This window comes from Rattus rattus, chromosome X (genome assembly GCF_011064425.1).
Source record: "Rattus rattus isolate New Zealand chromosome X, Rrattus_CSIRO_v1, whole genome shotgun sequence".
NCBI classification, from domain to species: Eukaryota; Metazoa; Chordata; class Mammalia; order Rodentia; family Muridae; genus Rattus; species Rattus rattus.
Window position 1 is genome coordinate 64111178 of NC_046172.1, and position 20737 is coordinate 64131914.

The following is a 20737-nucleotide window of genomic DNA, read 5'->3' on the forward strand; positions in this document are numbered from 1 at the left end:
TTAGTTTAATGTTAGCAACTGGTTTGCTGTATATAGCTTTTACTATGTTTAGGTATGGGCCTTGAATTCCTATTCTTTCCAGGACTTTTATCATGAAGGGGTGTTGAATTTTGTCAAATGCTTTCTCAGCATCTAATGAAATGATCATGTGGTTTTGTTCTTTCAGTTTGTTTATATAATGGATCACGTTGATGGTTTTCCGTATATTAAACCATCCCTGCATGCCTGGGATGAAGCCTACTTGATCATGGTGGATGATTGTTTTGATGTGCTCTTGGATTCGGTTTGCCAGAATTTTGTTGAGTATTTTTGCGTCGATGTTCATAAGGGAAATTGGTCTGAAGTTCTCTTTCTTTGTTGGGTCTTTGTGTGGTTTAGGTATAAGAGTAATTGTGGCTTCATAGAAGGAATTTGGTAGTGCTCCATCTGTTTCAATTTTGTGGCATAGTTTGGATAATATTGGTATGAGGTCTTCTATGAAGGTCTGATAGAATTCTGCACTAAACCCGTCTGGACCTGGGCTCTTTTGGTTGGGAGACCTTTAATGACTGCTTCTATTTCCTTAGGAGTTATGGGGTTGTTTAACTGGTTTATCTGTTCCTGATTTAACCGGTACCTGGTATCTGTCTAGGAAATTGTCCATTTCCTGCAGATTTTCAAGTTTTGTTGAATATAGGCTTTTATAGTAAGATCTGATGATTTTTTTGAATTTCCTCTGAATCTGTAGTTATGTCTCCTTTTCATTTCTGATTTTGTTAATTTGGACACACTCTCTGTGTCCTCTCGTTAATCTGGCTGGGGTTTATCTATCTTGTTGATTTTCTCAAAGAACCAACTTTTGGTTCTGTTGATTCTTTCTATGGTCCTTTTGTTTCTACTTGGTTGATTTCAGCTCTGAGTTTGATTATTTCCTGCCTTCTACTCCTCCTGGGTGTATTTGCTTCTTTTTGTTCTAGAGCTTTTTAGGTGTGCTGTCAAGCTGCTGACATATGCTCTTTCCTGTTTCTTTCTGCAGGCACTCAGCGCTATGAGTTTTCCTCTTAGCACAGCTTTCATTGTGTCCCATAAGTTTGGGTATGTTGTACCTTCATTTTCATTAAATTCTAAAAAGTTTTTAATTTCTTTCTTTATTTCTTCCTTGACCAGGTTATCATTGGTAGAGCATTGTTCAATTTCCACGTATATGTGGGCATTCTTCCCTTATTGTTATTGAAGACCAGCTTTAGGCCGTGGTGGTCGATACTTGCGCATGGGATTATTTCTATCTTTCTGTACCTGTTGAGGCCCGTTTTTGACCAATTATATGGTCAATTTTGGAGAAAAGTACCATGAGGAGCTGAGAAGAAGGTATATCCTTTTGCTTTAGGGTAGAGCGTTCTATAAATATCCGTTAAGTCCATTTGGCTCATGACTTCTCTTAGTCTGTCTCGTCTCTGTTTAATTTCTGTTTCCATGATCTGTCCATTGATGAGAGTGGGGTGTTGAAATCTCCTACTATTATTGTGTGAGGTGCAATGTGTGTTTTGAGCTTTAGTAAGGTTTCTTTTACGTATGTAGGTGCCCTTGTATTTGGGGCATAGATATTTAGGATTGAGAGTTCATCTTGGTGGATTTTTCCTTTGATGAATATAAAGTGTCCTTCCTTATCTTTTTTGATGACTTTTAGTTGAAAATTGATTTTATTTGATATTAGAATGGCTACTCAGCTTGCTTCTTCGACCATTTGCTTGGAAAGTTGTTTTCCAGCCTTTCACTCTGAGGTAGTGTCTGTCTTTGTCTCTGAGGTGTGTTTCCTGTAGGCAGCAGAATGCAGGGTCCTCGTTGCGTATCCAGTTTGTTAATCTATGTCTTTTTTATTGGGAGTTGGGCCATTGATGTTGAGAGATATTAAGGAATAGTGATTATTGCTTCCTGTTATATTCATATTTGGATGTGAGGTTATGTTTGTGTGCTTTTCTTCTCTTTGTTTTGTTGCCAAGGCGATTAGTTTCTTGCCTCTTCTTGGGTATAGCTTGCCTCCTTATGTTGGGCTTTACCATTTATTATCCTTTGTAGTGCTGGATTTGTAGAAAGATATTGTGTAAATTTGGTTTTGTCATGGAATATCTTGGTTTCTCCATCTATATTAATTGAGAGTTTTGCAGGATACAGTAGCCTGGGCTGGCATTTGTGTTCTCTTAGGGTCTGTATGACATCAGTCCAGGATCTTCTGGCCTTCATAGTTTCTGGCGAAAAGTCTGGTGTGATTCTGATAGGTCTGCCTTTTATATGTTACTTGACCTTTTTCCCTTACTGCTTTTAATATTCTTTCTTTATTTTGTGCGTTTGGTGTTTTGACTATTATGTGTGGCGGGGAGGTGTTTCTTTTCTGGTCCAATCTATTTGGAGTTCTGTAGGCTTCTTGTATGCCTATGGGTATCTCTTTTTTTAGGTTAGGGAAGTTTTCTTCTATGATTTTTTGTTGAAGATATTTACTGGTCCTTTGAGCTGGGAGTCTTCACTCTCTTCTATACCTATTATCCTTAGGTTTGATCTTCTCATTGAGTCCTGGATTTCCTGTATGTTTTTTGGACCAGTAGCTTTTCCGCTTTACATTATCTTTGACAGTTAGTCAATGATTTCTATGGAATCTTCTGCTCCTGAGATTCTCTCTTCCATCTCTTGTATTCTGTTGGTGAAGCTTGTATCTACAGCTCCTTGTCTCTTCTTTTGGTTTTCTATATCAGGGTTGTTTCCATGTGTTCTTTCTTGATTGCTTCTATTTCCATTTTAATTCCTTCAACTGTTTGATTGTGTTTTTCCTGGAATTCTTTCAGGGATTTTGTGTCTCCTCTCTATGGGCTTCTACTTGTTTATTTATGTTTTCCTGGAATTCTTTCAGGCATTTTTTGCGATTCCTCTCTGTAGGCTTCTACTTGTTCTCTAAGGGAGTTCTTCGTCTTTCTTGAAGTCCTCCAGCATCATGATCAAATATGATTTTGAAACTAGATCTTGCTTTTCTGGTGTGTTTGGATATTCCATGTTTGTTTTGATGGGAGAATTGGGCTCCGATGGTGCCATGTAGTCTTGGTTTCTGTTGCTTGGGTTCCTGTTTGCCTCTCGCCATCAGATTATCTCTAGTGTTACTTTGTTCTGCTATTTCTGACAGTGGCTAAACTGTCCTATAAGCCTGTGTGTCAGGAGTGCTGTAGACCTGTTTTCCTCTTCTTTCAGTCAGTTATGGGGACAGAGTGTTCTGCTTTTGGGCGTGTAGTTTTTCCTCTCTACAGGTCTTCAGCTGTTCCTGTGGGCCTGTGTCTTGAGTTCACCAGGCAGGTCACTTGCAGCAGAAAATTTGGTCTTACCTGTGGTCCCGAGGCTCAAGTTTGCTCATGGGGTGCTGCCCACGGGCTCTCTGTGTGCAGTGGCAGCAACCAGGAAGATCTCGCCGCCCTTTCTGGGAGCCTCCGTGCACCAGGGTTCAGATGGGTTTAGTGTTTTCCTCTGGAATCAGTAATGTGTGCAGAGTGCAGTCTCCCCAACAATCCACATTCACTGGGGGTTCAGTCTTGCAGGACCAAGGGCTTCCCCTTCCACTGGTGCTCTTACTAGGCTATTCATTGCTACCTATGAGGTTGGAGCCCAGGGTCAGTCCATGTATAATCTTTGGGTAGTGGACTTAGTCCTGGAAGCTCTGGTTTGCTTGACATTGTTGTTCATATGGGGTCTGAAGCCCCTTCAAGCTCTTTCAGTCCTTTCTAAGATTCCTTCAACGGCAATCCCGTTCTCAGATTAGTGGTTTGCTGCTGGCATTCGCCTATGTATTTGCTATATTCTGGCTGTGTCTCTCAGGAGAGATCTACATCCGGTTCCTGTCAGCCTGCACTTCTTTGCTTCATCCATCTTATCTAATTGGATGGCCGTATATGTATGGGCCACATGTGGGGGAGGCTCTGAATGGGTGTTTCTGTTTTGAACATGGCTTATTCACAACATTCTAATAGACTACTAATGTTCTAATTTAGTTAATAACAATATATGTTCAAATAAATGAGCAAAGTATTTTAATATACATCTCTACAAAGGAGTTATAAAATGACTTTTCAGCACATGAAGTTCTCTCACGATCATTATTCATGACAGTAATAAATCAGATTATCAGATTACATTTCTAATTAATGAAACAGTTGGTATTTCCAATGACAACTGGTAATAAAGTTTAAATATATAGAGAATTTGAAGCCATAATGTGGTGCTATTTTGAATATTAAAAAGACTTATTTGAAACATAACATTTCCCTAACATATTAAATACAGAATTGCTGTATCATTTGGAAATTTCTCTTCTATGAATATACAAAATAAAAGAAAAGTCATAACCTGAAAAAAATTGGTGAAGATAATCATAGCTGGTTATTTTAAATAGCCATTGTACGGAAACATATTCAATGCTCATTAACAAAAAATTAATATACACAATACACATGGATTTATCTTGAAAATATATTATTTTACATTCTTTTTCCATTTTTTTCTTTTATTTAAATTGTTAACAGATGTCTCATCTATAGCCCTTACGCTGCCTTCAAGCTAAGTAAGATTTCTCTGTCTGAGCATTCTGGGTATTAAGAGTACAGGCATTTACTACAGTTATCTGACACTCAAAAATATTATATTTTTCTATTTTTATGGAATGCAGAAAATACAGATTTATAGGGCCAGAAATAGATTATGCTTGCCAAGGTACTTTATGTTTATTATTATACCAGCTGGTATGTCTAGGAAAGTATACAATGAATACATATGAGCAGAGATTTTCAGGTGACAAATAAACTCTGAAATGTGTCCTGTTGATGGTTATACAACTCTTAAATCCTTTTAAAAACAGTGAATTACCATTTAAAAACTGATTTTCCTTGATATAAATCACCTTAATGAATCTACTTATAAATGTAAAATGATTTTTATCATTTGACAATGTAATGGTGAAGTGTGACTATCAAAATAGAAGCTGTGATTCATAGTTTTAAATAAATAAAAGAACACTTACATTTTCTTTTTAAATTTATCTATTCATTATTTATTATTTATTTGCTCACTTATAAAACCCAGGGTTTTATACATGCTAGGCAAATGATCCACTTTTTTACCCTAATAATTATAGTACTTGTATTTAGGTAAAGAACATCAGTACAATAAGGTTATCATTAGGAAAGCATAATAATCAACATATCTATCCAATACTGTGATAGTTTATCATAATTCAGAATTACATTTTAGTGAATTATCCTTCATAGAGTATTACATGATCTTTCAGTTATAATTTATTAATGTTTGAAAATTAAAACATTAAAGATATGAACAAACTTATAGCTTGGAAAAATTCAATGTATTTTCTGGAAAAATAGTATGTTGAGGGAAGTATGAAAGTCACCTATATATTTTGAAACAAGATACACTTAATCTCTTTTTATTGTTGATCTTTTATTTGTGTTTTATTGATTATTTTATGTATTTATATTTCAAAATTATCCTCTTTCCTGGTTCCCTCTTCTCTCAGCCACCTTCCCCCTGCTTCTATGAGGACGATCCCCTTCCCACCCACTCACTTCCACCTCACCGGTATTCCCCTACACTGGGGAAATGAGCCTTCACAGAACCAAGTGCTTCTCCTCCTATTGATGCCAGAAAATAGCATTCTCTGATACATATGCAACAGAAGCCATGGGTCCCTCCATGTATACTCTGGTTGGTGGTTTAGTTCCTAGGAGCTTTGAGTGGTCCAGTTAGTTGATATTGTTGTTCTTCTTATGAGGATGTAAACACCTTCAGGTCCTTCAGTCCTTTCCCTAACTCCACCATTATAGTCCCTATGCTCAGTCCAATGGTTGGCTGAGAACATCCTCATCTGTATTGGTCAGGCTCTGGGCAAAGCCTCTCAGGAGACAGCTTACAGATACACCCTTAGTATACCCCTTTAATCTAAAACAATGAAGGTAAGGTTAGTTTGTAGAAGAAGGAATCCATGTTTGAGAGTGATGTCTAATTGAGGGGCAGACAAAGTGATGAATTAGAGAAATATTTGACAGAATGAATCAGAGATAGAGTATGCCCAATTCTCATGAGAACAGACAGAAAAGAGAGGCTACTTAAGAGGAGTGCAAAGTCAGGTGTTGAGGGCAGTTCAGTGAGTGCAATTTATTTGAGTCCAGGCAATGCAGTCAGTTCACTAGAGTTTGGCTGAGTTCAATTCAGAGGCAGTTTTGATTGGGACAGTTTTACATAGAGAGAGTGCAGAGAGAACAAGCTACATACAGGAGGTGAAACAGAATGAACCAGAGTATAAGGAAGGGCCAGGAAAATGGAGCAAAATGACAGAATTAGTTTGCAGCCAAGAAAAGCAATTCAGTGAGAAGCCGAGAGAAAACAGTTTGAATCAGTCAGCTTGGAGAGGAATTTGAGCCAAAACAGCTGAGTTGAATGAGCCAGTCAGAGTTCAGAAAGAACTAGAAAGGGTGAGCTTATTCAGGAGTAAGCCTCCAAGACAACAATCACATCTGGCAAATAAAAATTCCATTTAAAACATTGATAAATAATTTTACATAGTTTACACTGCAAACCAAATTTTAAACCATATAACTTTGGTATGTATACAATAAACACTCAATAATATAGGCTTTTATAATTGTGACTATGAGTCTGGTACTGTGAGGAAAACAGAGAAATGTCACTTGACACTCTGATTTAAAAGCTAAGATTTTAGTTAAAAGTAGTACTTAGTATAAAACTGAAAGAAATGTTTTAGTAATTAATGAGTACAAGACAGCAATAAAATATGTTTGTATGTATTATGTAAATGTCAACTTAGCAGATATATTAATCTATAGCGATAATTGAAGACCCATCAAATAAATGACATTTGATTTATATAAGTAGAATAAGGTGCAGAGAATACTCACTGGTATATCATAATTGAAACAAAGTTGCTAACTCCATTAGTTATTGTGGTGATCTGAATGAGAAAGGTTCTTAAAGCCCATAAATTTGAATATTTTAGCTCTTAGTTTGTGAATTATTTAGCAAGAATTATGAAGTATAGATTTGTTGGATGTGGTGTTTCACTGTGGATGGGCTTTGTAGATCAGATATGATCTTTCACCTACAGCGCCAGCACCATGCCTGCCTGCTTGCTGTAGTACTGGTTGCCATAATATTCAGGGGAAAACCTCTCTGAAACTATAAGCAAGCTCCCTTATATGTTTCTTTTATGGCTTCCCTTAGTCACAGTGGCTTTTTACAGCTATAGAATAGTAATTAAAACAGAAGTTGGTGTCAGGAATGATTACTGTTTGGGAAGAATATTAAGTATCTGAAGATGTAGAAGTAAAAAAGCAGTTAAACATTGTAAATGTGGTTTAACAGGGCATCCTGGTAAGAGCATGGAAAATGATTTTGTTGAAATAAATGTATACTGTAGAGTCAGAGCTCATGAAATTTAAGAGAGAAACAATATCAGCAACTTAGCTAGTGACCATTCTTGTATTTTGGCGAAGAATATAGTTGCTTTCAACCCTTGTCCCTCTCACCGCTCCCCAAAATCTGTTGAATGTTAAAAAGGTTTTGAACTAATATTATTTGCAGAGGAAATTTCAAGATAGCCTAGTATTGACTGTACCATGTGGCTATTAGTGATCACTCTTATGCACATCTACAACTAAAAAGAGCAAGCTGAACACAAAGAAATACAAAATGCACAGTTCAAGCAGAAAAGGAATACCAGGAAATTCAATGTTGGAGCCAAGTCCTATGCTAAAGAAAATGAGAAACTTAAATAAATGCCTGATAAGAAATGGACTGAAAGAGCTGAAGGGGCTTGAGATCCCACCCATATGAACAACAATGCCAACCAACCAGAGCTTCCAGGACTAAGCCACTACTCAAAGACTATACATGGACTGACCCTGGACTCTAACCTCATAGGTAGCAATGAATAGCCTAGTAAGAGCTCCAGTGGAAGGGGAAGCCCTGGGTCCTGCCAAGACTGAATCCCCAGTGAATGTGATTGTTGGGGGGAGGTTGGTAATGGGAGGAGGAAGGGAGGAATACCTATATAGAAGGGAGGAGGGTATGGGGATGTTGGCCTGAAATCAGGAAAGGAATAACATTTGAAATGTAAATAAAAATACCCAATTTAATAAAGATGGAAAAAATAAATGGCATAAAAGGGTGTTAAGACCACCACCACCAAGCCATGTTTAGAACTTTTGAAAATAATTAAAGAAAAGCTATGCAATAACAGAAAACAAGAAGAAATCAAAGCTAATGCAAAAGAAGTTCAAGAGCAGGCCAGGTTCCAACACATGGTTCTAGCTCTATAAAGAAGGATATAGGAGTAAAGAAATTGTGGAAACTTTTACTGCAGTTAAAGAGGGCAGTTAAACTAGGCATATGATGTGTAGTCCCTGCATGGACGCCTAGAGAGGTCATTGTATGAAACAGTGAAAATGAAGCCTGAATTGCGTTGACGACCGGAGTATGCTGAAGATGCAAGAATTGTGGGATACTTGTCAAGTAGAGTTGAAGACAGGGCATGGATCCAGCCCAAGAGTAAGATGTGTATTACTTGAAGTCAACAAAGTTTGAAGAAATGGGAGATCTGAAGAGTCCTTTGACATCAGACATACAGGTGCAGGATCTGGAGTTTGCCCCGCTAGATTTTGGTCTTAGTTTCTTACAGTGTTTCCTCACAATGCCTCTTTTCCTCCTTCTTAGAGTGATAATGTATGTTTTATGTCATCGTATGTTAGAAGTATATAATATGGTTTTTGATTGTATAGGAGAGCAAGAGATTGCCTTCAGTCTCGCACCCCCACCCCCAATAAACTTTGGACTTTTAAACAATCTTGAGATTATGAAAGACTGTGAGAACTTTTGAAATTGGACTGCATGCATTTTGCATTATGATGTGGGTACAAGCTTATGGAGACCAGGGAGTAGAATGTGGTTTTAGTGAGAATGGCACCCATAGGCTCATATACTTAGATGCTTGGATACCATTTGGTGGACTGTTTAGGAAGGATTAGGAGGTATGGCCTCGTTGCAAGTGATATATCACTGGGGGGTGGGCTTTGGGATTTCAAAAATCCACATCATGCTCTGTCTTGATTGCTCTCTGCCTGCAAATGGAAGATCAGATAAGTACACTCAGCTACTGCCCCAGAACTTGCCTACTGTCTGCCTGCCTACCTGCCTGATACCATACTCCCTGCTATGATGTTCATGTACTAAGCCTCTAAAATTCTATTACCTCGATTAAATGCTTTCCTTTGTAAGTTGCCTTTCTTATGGCATCTCTTCACAGCATAGAAGACTTTTTTTATTATGATAAAGCACAATAACTAAGTCAATTTTTAAAAGAAAACATATTGAATTATATTCATAGGTAAGGGCATTATTCAGCCATTATCAGAGAAGCATCTTCCTGCAGAAGATGGGGAAATACAGAGACTCACAGCCAGACAGTATGTAGAGAATGAGAGCTTATTAGACACAGCTGTAAATGTGATTTCTCCTCCAAACTTCTTATATCAGAGCTCAGGGAACCCCATATAAGAGAAGGAAGAGTCAGAGAGGATGGAGGACACCAGGAGAACAAGTCCCTCTAAATCAAATGAGCAAAGTTCAACTAAACTCATAGAGACTGAAGCAATGTGCACAGGGCCTACATGGATCTGCACCATGTCCCGTACATATATATTATAGCTTTCAGTTTAATAATTTTATGGGACTTTTGAATGTGTAAATGAGTGAGTTGATCTCTGATTCTTGTGCCTTTCCTTGAGGCTCCTTGCCTTCTTGGTTGGTTTGCTTTGTCCAACTTTGATTTGATGTTTTTTGTTTGCTTGTTTTATCATCTGTTTTATTGTATCTCATAAAAGACTATTCTTTTCTAAAAGGAGACAGAAAGGAAATGGATATAGACAGAAAAGGAGTGGGAGATGAGGTAGATCTGGAAAGAGTAGAGGTAGGAGAAACTGTAATCAGTGTTTATTGTATAAGGAAATAGTCTATTTTTAATAAAGGAGAAAATGCATTTAATTGGACTTATAATTCCAAAGGATTAGAGTCTATGACGGTGGAGCAATGGCATGGTAGTAGGAATGGGTGAGAGTATACATCTTACAAACTGCAAGCAAGAGGCAAAAAGTTTACTGGGAATTACAGGAGGATTTGGAAGCCAGAAACTGCTCCCAGTGTCATACTCCCTCCAGTAAGGCCACACCTCCTAATCCTTCCCAAACAGCCACCAACTAGAGACCAAATATTGAAATGCACAAAACTTATGTAGTATATCTCATTCAAATCACCACAATATCAATATTATTCAACCATCATAGTCTGTCTGTATTTGCAGGGAAACAGCTTAGCAAAAACCCTGTATTTATAGCGGATATTGATATTGTTCCTGTTTTTCTTGTGCAGGTTAAGCTGTTTAAATACATTTAAACATTCTAAATGTTCTGTTCATATGTGATAAAAATCGACTTAAAATTTTAAATCTATCTAAAATGTAATTGCAACAATGTTATAGTTTGCTTATTTTAGTTTTAGGGTTAATAATAATCATTCTAAGATTTGTGTATTATCATTTCATATTATTTATGGCAAGCATCTGAAAAATACTGTATAAGCAAGCTGTCCCGGCCAGGATCCAGTTATTCAGGGTCGAAGAGACTTTCTACCCAGGGCCAAAATGAGGTGAAGAAGAAGGAGACCAATCAAATTCTATTGTCCAAGGTCTAGATTTATTGGGATGAGCGTTACAGCTTTTAAGGCTTTCAGGTAGGGGAATGACCTTTGTGAAACATGAAGGAGGGGGAGATGAGGATATAAGCAGTGATAGCTGGAGGCAAAGAGGTCAGGTGATGAGGTCAGGTGGTGGAGACACCGGGTGTAGACTGAGGAGATAACTGATTTTTTTTCTCCTTTTTTTTTATTTTTTTTTTATTTATTTTTTTTTTTTTTTTTAACTTGAGTATTTCTTTATTTACATTTCGAGTGTTTTTCCCTTTCCCGGTTTCCGGGCAAACATCCCCCTCCCCCCTCCCCTTCTTTATGGTTGTTCCCCCTCCCCATCCTCCCCATTGTCCCTCCCCCCAACAATAGGCTGGAAGCATCCCGTGTGAATGTTATCTTTCTGTGCCATAAATTCATGGGAGAGGCTCTTAGAGGAGTATGTGTGGCCAAGAGTCACGTAGCCACTTTGAGCTATAGTCACAAAACGGCCAGGCCCAAATCCAATATGGCTCCCTACACTTAGCAATTGGTGTAAACCTCCAAAGGTTAAAGGAAATTACTGAATAATTAATTCTATCATTTAAAAGTTATCCAACATAATCACTTGGGATATGTTTGATCCTTTACATTTTCATAGTTTCATGAAATTGAAGCAAAATTATCCTATATTTAAAACAAAAATACTTTTTATGAAGTATTTGAGAAAATACAATGTGTTTTTATCATACATCTCCAAACTCCTCCTATATCTACTCTCTATACCTTCATCTCCCTACCCACACATGTTTAAATTTTCTTCACCCCACCACTTGAGTCCAGCTTTTGTTGCTCAACTACTTTGGGGAATGGGGCCTGCCCTGGAGTCTGGTTTATCTACCAAGTGTCATGTCACTAATGGAGCTGACTCTCTATCTACTAACTGCTATCCAGCACCAGTAGTTCTTCAACTGGTGGTACTTCATCATCGCCCCCTTAACTCAATGCTGGAATTTTGTCGGTTTTGAGCTTACTCAAGCCTCATGCATCCTCTCACAATCACTGTAAATTCATATGTGCAACTTCCCTGCTGTGTGCAGAAAGCATTCTTAACCTTGCAATCATCTACCACTTCTATCTCTTACAATTTTTCTGCCTCTATTTCTATAAAGATCTCCAAGCCTTGTATGTATGTGCGTGCATGTGTGCATGTGTGTGTGTGTGTGTATGTGTTTGTTTGTGTGTGACATGTGATATGTACATCTTATTTAGAGCTGATTACCCCATAATTTTTTATTCTCTACTTACCAGTTAAAGGTCTCTGTGTTAGTCATCATCTGCTAAAAGAAGCTTTTCTCATGAAGGCCAAGAGGTGTACTGTTTTATGAATAGCAATAAGTCACTAGGAGTCATTTTAATACTATATCCATTTACTAAGTAATAGTACTTAGTTCTCCCTTAAGTTCTAGAACCTATCTAGTAACTACATGTTCTTTGCTTTATTAACAGTTCCAGAAAAGAATTCCAGTTCATGAAGAAAACGTGAAGTCCAATAAGATTTTTGGTTTGCTCCCAAAGTGTTTGTACCACTGTTGCGCAAGTGACCATATCTTGTCAAGCATAGCTGAGTGATACTGAAGATTATTTGTCATCCGGTAGCATGCAGAGAACCCACAGCACTCTAAAAGCTTGACAATAGGCATAAAGATTCAAGTAATTGCCAGGTTGGTATATCTATACTTTGTGAGTCTAGTAGGCTGTGTCTATAGCAGTAGGATCTTACTGTCAAATTCTAGAAGGTTGCCAAATATTAACAATGTTCTGTCATATTTCAGGAGGTCTATGGGATCCCACTTAAAACTACCCTTTATGAAAACTAAGATAAAACCAAATATTTACTATTCAATTCTTTATGGTTGGCTTTATTTGGTTTCTTATTTCCATTTCACAGATGTTCCTTTGATACAATAAAAGATACATAGAAAACAGATAATTTAGTATATTCTATACATCATCTCTGTTGGTGTCTATATCTTTGTGGGAATAGTCTCACTGAAAAGACATCAAGAGAAATATTTGTGTGTATTGCATAGATACAAATGGGTTCTGACTATCAATTTTATCAATCATCATATTTCAAATTCTTAAAAGTCAAATTTGTATAGAAATATTTGACACATTTCCCATTAGTTGGTTTAAACATATGTCTGATTATTAAGTTTTTTTCAAATTTAAATACTTCTTGATACAATAAGAACAACAAACATATGAGGCTGTTACTTCTTTGGAAAACTTTCATATATATCATCCTTCCATAAAGCAAGAGGAGGAGGAGGAGGAGGAGGAGGAGGAGGAGGAGGAGGAGGGAGGAGGAGGAGACAGAGAGAGAGAGAGAGAGAGAGAGAGAGAGAGAGAGAGAGAGAGAGAACAAGAAGTAAAAGTTGTTACTCTGATATAAAACACAGGGAAACAATACATTTACAAAATAGATAATATTTCACTCCATGGACCACTTCTGCATAATACAGTGATAAAGCTAGTTGTTTCATGTCCTGTCTCCCTCCAAATCTAGTATGACTAATTGAAGTCACATTTCACTTAGTAAGACCAGGGTTTGTCTGCTCTTCTTTGTATGAGAGGATACTGTTTTATTTCCAATGCTCGGCGATATTGATAGGTGAAAACAAAGACTTAGTTTTCACTGGCTGTCTAATGGAAGTAGACTTCATTCACATTCTCTCCATAAACTTTGTCAAGACAGAATACGAGGCGTATCCTTCATCTACCACACGATGGCAGCAGTTAGCACCTAATTCCCTTTACCATCAGTAGTTTTTTTGTCCTCCCCCCCTGTAGTTTTAGTGGGGTTCAGTATGAACTGAGCCTCAATAACAAAGGTTCTCAAGCTGTAGACAGTGAATACTTTGGGGGGCTGTCCAAAAGACCTTTTCACAGGTTTACCTAAACCATTGGGAAATAGATATTTACATTACAATTCATAACAGAGGCAAAATTAGTTATGAAGCATCAGTGAAATAATTGTATGGTTGAGGTTCACCACAGAATAAGGAACTGTATTCAGGGGCCACAGCATTAGGAAGGTTGAGAACCACTGGTCTATGAGAATGCACTTTCAGCAAGTATGAGGGAGTTACTCTGGTTCTTTACTGTCTCCAGTCTGAGTATGCCAAAAGAGACAATTCTCCATGCCATGTGGATCTTAAAACATGATAAGAGGCTCAAATAGTTGGCCCTCTGCTCCATTTCCTCTAACTATTCTCCCTACTTTTGAGTCATTACTACCCAGTTAGAATCTGAGCCTCCTCCCTTACAGTATCAATTAAATAAAAGCAGTAATTAACACATGGTTTTCCTACGTTAGCATTTGGTGTAGGCAGGGAGGATGAGCTTGTGAATCACTAGTCTTCAATGACATCATGTTGAGCAGGCACTGCAAGCTTGATTCAATGGACACATCTTTCTGCCCCTTCTCTCCAGATTTCTTTGAACTCCCTAAACAAAACAAGTCCATGATAGAAAATATTAAGTTACAGCCACACAACCACATTAACAAAATATTCAAGGTATGGTAAAGCATTCATAAAGTTAAGAGTTTAGACAGCCACAAATTGACAAGACCAAAGAGACATTAGATAATGAAAAAGTTTGGAAATGCATGATTTTAATTATTCTATTATAACAACATAAGAACTCAAATGATTAAAATAAGATAAAATAAAATAAATAAATAAAATAAAAATGATTTAAAATAAGTGACAAATAGATTTCTGTAAAGCAAAAAGAAAATATTTGGAGAAATTAAAAGGAAACATAAAAATGAAACACAAGAACTAAAAATGTAAGAAGTATGATTAGTAGTCAAACAAAATGATTAGATTAAAATCAATAGAATCTGAATGCAATTTATTTGTTAGTCAAAGAAAAAGTGTAAAAGGATGGAATAGTACTTATGTAATTTAGGGGTACACACTAAAAATGATAACCTTCGTATCTATATGCTCTCAGAGAAAAAGACTGTGGGACTGAAATGGTCTGTAAGAGCTGAAATGCCTGCAATTTGTTAAATTCATAAACATTCAGAGTGAAGTAGTTGAGTGTAGTCACAGTAAGATAAAAGCCAGAGAGCTAATGTCAGAACATCAGAAGTAAACTTCAGAATGATTGTTTTTAAAAAAGCATTTTGAAAGCTAAACCAACAAGACATAACACAGAAGCAATTTTTGAGACTGAAGGAGCTGAAGTGTTTTTCCAGCCCCATAAGAACAACAATATCAACTATCCATTCTCCTTAGAGCTCCCAGAGACTAAACCACCAACCAAAGAGTACACACAAAAGGACCCATGGCTCTAGCTGCATATGTACCAGAGGATGGCCTTATTGGGCACCAATGGGAGGGGAGGCTCTTGGTCTTGCCAAGGTAGAGAAATGTCAGGGCAGGGAGGAGGGAGGGAGTGGGTGGGGGAAGCACCCTTATAGAAGCAGGGGGAGGGGCGATGGAATAGGATGTTTCCAGAGGGGAAACCAGGAAAGGATATAACATTTGAAATGTAAATTTAAAAAACAAACAATTAAAATACTAAAAAATAAAAATATCATTCAAGAAGTGAAATAAAAGAAGTGTTAAATTCAAGTTCTTTAGTCACAGACTTATCTTCTAGGAATAAAATGGAATTTTATAACTAAAAGTACAAATCTTTAAATAACTTAAGATTTGACAACTGTACTGAGGTATTTAACAAAGAAAATGGAAACCCATGCATTCTCTCTCTCTCTCTCTCTCTCTCTCTCTCTCTCTCTCTCTCTCTGACATATCTGACATACACATAGCATCTTTCTTTATGGTAGCACTCAAACAGAATCTACCAAACTATGCTTCCAGTATGTTAACAAAGCAAATTGTACACACACCATAAGCAACAACAGAAATCAAGGCCCAAATGTTTCCACAAAGCACACCAAGAAATGAGCACATCATAGCATGCATAAACATTAAAAGGATGATAGTATTTGAAAAAAATCAGTGTCTTATGCCGTTAGTGGCAGCAGTAAGTGAACTCAAGGATTTTAGAGTGCATGATGTTCGGTGGAAAAACTGGTGGAGCGACAGGAAAGAAGCTGGAGGGAGGGAGTGGCGATGGATTTGATCAGAACATATTCATGAATGAAATTCCCAAAACAAAAAAGAAAAAGATGATGTGCAAAATTTGCATGCTGAATGATTAAGTATATTTAACATTTACAAAATAAAGCTTAAAGAAAAATATTAAGAATTGTGAAATATCAGGTTGAGAAACTATTTTTATAAATGAACAATACACATGTTTCTTACATGAATGGCACAACTAATGTGTTGACTATAGTGGTTGTTAAAAAATGTTCCAGAACTTTTATAAAATACATAAATGTATACACATATGTACATATAAGTGAGAAAATATAAAAGTGATAAGTTATGAATAAGAGTAGTAGGTTTAATTGCTGTCAATTTTCTGGTTTCTATTTTACTATAGTTATACATTGACACTATATAAGGATATATAGTGTATTGAGGACTAAATTATCGTTTTCTTCAAAAAAAATCATATGCTGAAGTTTTTATTCCCAAGGATGTAGGATAGGGTTAGAATCTTTATCCCCCATGTAAAAACAAGCAAAATTGCATTCTCCCGTGGGGCAAAATAGGGGCTTTTCCTAGGAATTGAATCTTGTGGCACTTTAATCTTGAATGTACACACTTCTATCACACTTTACCATAGCATCCCAAGCCAAGCAAAACACAGGCCTCTGTTCATGTTCTGAGCCTACATTGTGACTCTACATTTACTTCGAACTATAACAGTTTAATGAGTGTCCCCCTGAACAGTTGTTCACTTTATAAAGTCATTTGGGAAGTACTTATTGTAGGTTGTTTTAAATTGGATTAATAACCTTTAAAATTGGTGATGCTAAGTGTCTATATTACACTTATTGAAACATCTCTCACCTTTTCTGGTTCCTGAATACTTGAAACAACTGGAGGCAAATTGGCTGCAGAATAGAGCATGCTACAAAGTATGAATAAAACAAGGAGAGAGAAAGGTAGGTGAGGGAAGCCAAGTAGTTTGTCATTCTGTCTGAGCATGCCAGTCTTCTCCTTATTCCAAGAAGGCAGCAGGGAGGAAATGAAAAGAGCATTGAACTTCCTATCTACACCACAAGACATGGGGCTTCTGCCTGTGAAAGGATGAGAGCTAGCCACTCCACCTGATTCCAGGGTTTCTACTCTGGGGATTTCAACAAAGCTCCTTGTATGGCATGAGATTTCTACACCAAAGTACTTTTTAACTTCCTATATTTTTGGTTGTGAGCCTAGCCTTTAATGGCTGAGCCATCTCTCCAGCCCACCTTTTAACTTCTAATTGTTTAGAAAATAACTTTTGATGTAAAACTTTCTGGAAAATTATATTTCTATGGTAAGATTTTACAAAGAAAGATCATTTTGAGAGACTACAGAAAAGTGAGTAGGTTCGGAGGATCAGTTCCTCACATTCACGCCAACACTGAATATGTTACTTCCTAGTAAATGCAACTTGTAATTTTAACACTAACAAATGAAGTTATAAATTTTTATTGGATAAAATGTAAATTTTATATATTTACATTTTCCTTCATTTTTAGAGCAAAAATATGGTATTTAGATAATATTCTGAAATGATATTAATACAGATGGGCACATATAATATTTGCATTGTATTGTATGCTGATGTTGGAATATATTGGTTACTAATGAGTTGACACCATTTCTATATGAATGGTACCATATTTTTAGCATGAATCTTAGCAAATGTTAGTTTTTTTAATTTTTAAAAATTTTTTATTATATATTTCTTTACTTACATTTCAAGGTTATTCCCCTTCCCTGGTTTCCATCCATAAGCCCCATTCCTTCCCCTCCTCCCCATAATGGGTGTTCCCACTACATCCCCCCATCCTTTATTGCTCCCTCCCCATTCCCCTGCACTGGGGGTCCAACCTTGGCAAGACCAAGGGCTTTCCCTTCCACTGGTGCCCCAACAAGGCTATTCTCTGCTACATATGCAGTTGGAGCCTTGGGTCAGTCCATGTAGAGTCTTTTGGTAGTGGTTTTGTCCCTGGAAGTTCTGGTTGGTTGGCATTGTTGTTTTTATGGGGTTGCAAGCTCCTTCAACTCTTTCAATATTTCCTCTAATTCCCCCCAAGGGGTCCTATTCTCAGTTCGGTGGTTTGCTGCTACTATTGACCTCTGTATTGGGCATGCTCTGGATATGTCTTTCAGGAGAGATCAATATCCAGTCCGTTTCTGCATGCATTTGTTAGCTTCATCAATCTTATCTAGTTTTGGTCACTGTATAGATATGGGCCACATGAGTGTCAGGCTCTAAGTGGCCATTCCTTGAGTCGCTGCTCTAAACTTTGTTTCCATATCCCCTCCTATGAATATTTTCCCCCTTTTAAGAAGGAATGGGAGCATCTTCGTTTTGGTCATTCTTGTTCTTGAGCTTCCTGTGGTTTGTAGATTGCATCTTGGGTAATTTGAGCTTTTTGCCTAAATATCCACTTATCAATAAGAGCATACCAAGTGTGTTTTTCTGTGATTGAGTAACCTCACTCAGGATGATATTTTCTAGTTCATTCCATTTGCCTATGAATTTCTTGAAGTCATTGTTTTTGATAGCTGAGTAATATTCCATTGTGTAGATGTACCACATTTTTTGTATCCATTCTTCTGTTGAAGGGCATCTGGTTCTTTCCAGCTTCTGGCTATTATACATAAGGCTGCTATGAACATAGTGGAGCAAGTGTCTTTGTTATATGTTGGAGCATCTTTTGGGTATATGCCCAAGAGAGATATAGCTGGGTCCTCAGATAGTTAAATGTCCAATTTTCTGAGGAACCTCCAGACTGAGTTCCAGAATGGTTGTACCAGTCTGCAATCCCACCAACAATGGAGGGGTGTTCCTCTTTCTCCACATCCTTGCCAGCATTTGCTGTCACCTGAGTTTTTGATCTTAGCCATTCTGACTGGTGTAAAGTGGAATATCAGAGTTGTTTTGATTTGCATTTCCCTGATGACTAAGGATGTTGAACACTTCTTTAGGTGCTTTTTGGCCATTTGAAAATCCTCAACTGAGAATGTTTTGTTTAGCTCTGTACCCCATTTTTAATAGGGTGATTTGGCTCTCTGGAGTCTAACTTCTTGAGTTCTTTGTATATTTTGGATATTAATCCTCAGATGTAGGATTGGTAAAGATATTTTCTCAATCTGTTGGTTGCCGTTCTGTCCTAATGACAGTGTCTTTTGCTTTACAAAAGCTTTGCAGTTTTATGAGGTCCCATTTGTCGATTTGATCTTAAATCATAAGCCATTGGTGTTTTGTTCAGGAAAATTTCCCCAGTGCCCATGTGTTCAAGACTCTTCCCCACTTTTTCTTCTATTAGTTTGAGTGTATCTGGTTTGATGTGGAGGTCCTTGATCCATTTGGACTTAAGCTTTGTACAGGGCAATAAGAAAGGATTGATTTACATTCTTCTGCATGCTGACCTCCAGTTGAAACAGCACCATTTACTGAAAATGCTATCTTTCTTCCATTGGATGGTTTTAGCTCCTTTGTCAAAGATCAAGTGGCTATAGATGTGTGGGTTCATTTCTGGGTCTTCAATTCTGTTTCACTGATCTACCTGCCTGTCTCTGTACCAATACCATATAGTTTTTTGTTTTTGTTTTTGTTTTTTTTTAAATCGGGCAGTGTTTCATTTTCCTTTACAATTTAATAAATACTTCCTGATGACTGCACATGGGGTAAGACTGATTGGTAGTTCAGAAAGGTCACAGCGATGGTGTTTTCCTGACACTGTAGTCTTCCATAGTGAGTGGAATGACTTGTATGACATCACTGTCAAACCAGCAAGACTGCATTTATGCACCCATCATTTTCAGGATTGTTGGTAACTTGAGCATACTTTCCCCAAATCACCTTGCCTCCTTGTGTCACAAGGCCCACTCCCTCACATGCACTTCAATGACTGTACCTTTGGTGATCACAACCAGGATTGTATGTAATGGGGAGGATGGATTCTTTTTCACACCGAGTATAGGCAGGCAAAAGGTAGCTTTCAGCTCAGGGTGTGTGACATGGGTTTTTTTGAAACTTAGACCCATTGACCTAATAAACCTTTCATATTTAGGTGGTTTTCTTGTAAAACCATCACCAACAAAGCAGACTTGTGTAACCATTCTCTTCTGTGCCTTTTTTTTTTCCTGTTCGAATAACTTTCAGTACTTCTGTTTCTCCTTGGGCACAAACTTTGGGTAGAGGGATTCCCCATTTCCCTCCTTTTTTCTTTCTGCTCTGCTTAATCATGTTGGAAAGTACTTTTGCTCTCGACTGCCCCTCTCTGTCCAGCAGGTAGGCAGGGACTGCTCCCTGTGGAGTCTTCTCATCATCCTTCTGCTTGGTGTTTCACTTTTAATGCATCTTAATGGTCTTTTTCATTTGTATTTTCTCAGCATGGCACTGTTTATGATAGAGCTTAGCCTTCAGGCCATTTTTTTTTTTTTTTTTCTTTGAATGTTCATGGGCCTCCCGAGGTTCTTTCTTTCTCTTTTTGTCATGGTAGTCCAAACGATATCTATATCATTTGCAGTGCAGTTCAATACATTCATTTTGTGGCATGATGACAGCCACGGAGCAGTCCACGACCTCCCGAGTTCCAAGAACTTCTTAATTCCTGATTATCACTGGCCCACGAGCCTGCTTCACTCCTCCAAAGAGTTTTAATCACTATTGCTCTGTAATACTGCTTGAAGTCAGGGATCGTATTCCCCCAGAAATTCTTTTATTGTTGAGTATAGGTTTCGCTATCCTAGGTTTTTTGTTATTCCAAATGAATTTGCAAATTGCTCTTTCTATCTCTATAAAGAATTGAGTAGGAATTTTCATTGGG

General features: G+C 37.5%; 1 pseudogene; it reads right to left on the bottom strand.

The window, feature by feature from the left end:
* Positions 1-19538: 19538 nt before the first annotated feature.
* On the bottom strand, positions 19539-20466 carry LOC116889143 (annotated as a pseudogene).
* Positions 20467-20737: the final 271 nt, after the last annotated feature.